Genomic DNA, 3,383 nt, shown 5'->3' on the forward strand with positions numbered 1-3,383 from the left:
GGCTGCGAGCGCTCATTTACAATTTTATAGTGCACCCTCTTGATACAGGGAACTAGGGGGACTTCTGAACTCTTTAAAACCATCTTTATAAAGATTTTCCTGAGCTAGTAATTTTAAATGACTATGGTGCCTTGTCAAGGGCCCTTAATTAAAATCATCTCTGCATGTCAGCAAGAGGGATGGCGGGGAGAATGATTTAAAGACTGCAGACAAGTCTAGGTGAATGCTTCTCTCCATCATTTGAACACTTGTCTTTCGCTAAAGTGATCTCCGATTGATTATTTATGTACATCTGGCAAATTTTCTGGAATTAAAAAAAAAATTAAATGTCTTCTGTTTTCATCCCTCTGACCTTGTCAGAGAACAACACGATAAGGGTGGAGCTTCTGCCACAAAACAACCAAAGTGTTCTGTCTGGACTGAAGCTCATTCTATCCTCAGGCCCAGGTAGATGGACCTTAGCGCACGGTTCCCAGGAGTGCGTAGTTAATAGAAGATCGATGGCTTATGCCGACTTTTTATTCTTTGTAATTCTGAGAGCCGTGACTATTATAAGTAATGGTTGGAATGACCTGACATGCTTTTATCCCAGCACTACGAGGTAAGAGGGTGACAAGTTCAAAGCCAGCCTGGACTGCACAGTGAAGGACAGAGTATGTAGTCCAGCACTAGAACTGTCAAGAAAGCCCTTTGTCGGTCCACTCCGCCCCACCTTGGCAGAGAAGAAAACAACCAACTGACTCAAAACACCAAAACACGGACAAAATACACTCCTCAAAGTCGTAAACTAACCTCATATCGGATCAGGGGGGAATAACATGGAAGATGTCACACTCTTATTCTTGGTGGGAAGGGTGAGGCCAAGTTCTCTGTGGCTGGGATAGAATCTGAATTTGAATGGCCTCTCCCTCAGCTTTGCCAGAATGCACTCTGTTTCCCAGAATGCACCCTGTTTCCCAGAATGCACCTTGTTTCCTAAACTCTACAGCTCACTTTCCAGAATGGAGCTCCACCATCTTCTAGTCACCTTGACGGCCTCTCCTGAGCATCCCTGCCCTTATTCTGTGCTCTAAGTCCCTTCAGAGTGATGTGAGAGCCTGCGTGCGTGGGCAAGTCAGGTGTGCACTCCTCCCATGGGCTCTGGGAAAGTGAGGAGCTGCCGGCTTTCGGATTGCTGTTGGCTGTAGACCAGGGAGACTCTAGGCTGGCTATGGTCCTGGGTTTCGGGAATTTGGGGCTGGCTGTGGTCCTGAGTGCAGGGAGACTCTGGGCAGGAGGTGGAGCATTGAAACCTGGAATTGATTCTCTCCTGTGCTTGTGGTTGAGCCTTGTTTTCAGGGTTTTGATAATATCGCAGAGTATTTCCAGAGTGGATCCTCTCTAAAGGAAAAGAAAAAGTTAGAGTGTAAATCTAGGTAGTGATTCTCTTCAAGCATGAGGATCTGAGGCCCTCTCCCACCTCAAACATCCACGGCTTGCCCTCCTTACAAGGTGGACGGAGCAAGCAAGCGGTAAGATGCAAATCGCAGACTTGCTTCGATTTCTTGATATGGGATTCAGATAAACGGCCGCTCACACTCCTTATAGTCTAATAAGACCTGGGCACGATGGAGAATATTAAAATTTTCCGCAAGGTCTACAGGTTTTAATACAGTTTAATCAATGGTTTGTATATGACACACACTTAATTTTTAGGTTAATCCAAATTCGCTTTCTTGTGTGCTATAAGCCAGATGTTCAGAGACAAGGAAACGTTGAGCTGATTATTTCTGTGTGTGTGTGTGTGTGTGTGTGTTTGGCTTGGGGCATAAAATCATTTTTCCCTCTTCATCGGGGGTGTTTTCAATTACAATTATGTTTTCACTGCAAATACCTTAAAAAAAATTAGCGGATATGTTCGGTTATTAGTTTAGCTTTCAGCATACTGGTATTTACTCAGTTATCCTGTTCTATGCTTTTAAGGAACCCATGCGGATGACAAGCCCAATAACATCAAACGTGTACAGAGTTTCACTTCTTTCTCTCCCTTCCTCAACATAAAAGCCCAGCAAAGGGTTCACGGTCTCTGCCAACTCCGGGGAGAAGACATGTGCTGGGCAGATGGCTGCGTGATCCTCAGAACCCCCGGGGACCCACCCTGTTACATGTGCTTGTGGCTGCAAAGACCAAAGGCCCTGGATGGGTGGACGTCTATCCAGAGGCCTCTGTGGTCACGGAGCCCTCAGAACTCGTCCTGAACCACATGGAGTAGCAGCCGCTCTACTGTTAGGGGATGGTTATGGGAAGTAGTACTGGGATGTAGCTACTCTGTGACTTGCGGTAAGTCTCCTCGCCCACCGATGGGAAGGGTATTTCCTGCTGGGAATGTTCACACGATTGGTGAGGATAGACTTTCAAGACTCTCCATCCTTGGCGCTTCTGAAGTGCCCTTCCCCTCACCAAAGCTTATTACATAGACTGTTCCAGTCAAGTCATGGGGGTGGGGGTGTTAAAGACTTCATGAAGGGTCAGACGGAGTTCTACGAAGGCCCTGTGTTTGCCCTGCCGGCGATCCTCTACCCTAATTTATCTCTACAGGTGCAGCCGTTGCTCTCTCCAACCTGGGGACCTCCAGAGAAGCAAGCTCAAGCAAGTGGCTCCACTTGCGAATGCGTTCCACAACCCTGCTGCCTCACTCATATTAATATTTTTATATCTGCGGTTTATCAAGATGTTTATAACTATGTTCTATGGGTTTTCTTTTGGTCAGAGCTGTGTTGGTGCGGGCGCCGACATCTTTTCAATTTTAGTTTCGCTCGAACCTAGAGTTTAGATGATTCTTGGGCTAGCAAGAGATAGAAGAGACACTTCCGTGCTCATCCCAGAGGCAGGATGGAGCAGACAGCATCTTCAGCAAAAGCGGGGAAGGCAGTGTGGGCATGGCTGCTGCCCCCCGGGGTGCTGGTTCTCCGTTTGTTTGCTTGTCCTCCTTCACTCCTTCTCTCTGCCTCTTTCTTCCCTCTTCTCTGTGACCCTACCTGCTCCAGGCCCCTGCTAGGTACCCTCCACATGGAGCGGGTACATCTGCCTTTACGCACTTCCAGATAATGACAGAAGATACTTATGGGGTCTCCAGACGAGCACGGAGTTTGGCCTAACTGCTGTCCTATTCCCATCGGTATGACTACAGATCCCAGTGGTTGACAACCCACAGTTGTTCACGTGTTGCTTATTTGTCTAAGAGGGGACAGGGTGTCCTGATTGCCTGTTGTCTGAATGTAAACATCAAATCACAGGTAGAAAGGAAGGAAGGAAGGAAGGAAGGAAGGAAGGAAGGAAGGAAGAAAGAAAGAAAAAAGAAAGAAGGAAGGAAGGAAGGAGGAATAGAGGGAGGGAGGAAGGAA

General features: G+C 47.2%; 1 long non-coding RNA gene across 1 annotated transcript; it reads left to right on the forward strand.

Annotated features, from left to right (window-relative positions):
• The first annotated feature begins 988 nt into the window (after positions 1 to 988).
• Positions 989 to 2,723, forward strand: LOC108348828 (uncharacterized). The gene is made up of 3 exons (XR_015643149.1): positions 989 to 1,118; positions 1,963 to 2,319; positions 2,578 to 2,723. It is a non-coding gene; the product is annotated as an uncharacterized LOC108348828 (long non-coding RNA).
• The last annotated feature ends 660 nt before the right edge of the window (positions 2,724 to 3,383 follow it).

Source organism: Rattus norvegicus, chromosome 18 (assembly GCF_021556685.1).
Source record: "Rattus norvegicus strain SHRSP/BbbUtx chromosome 18, alternate assembly SHRSP_T2T, whole genome shotgun sequence".
Lineage (NCBI taxonomy): Eukaryota > Metazoa > Chordata > Mammalia > Rodentia > Muridae > Rattus > Rattus norvegicus.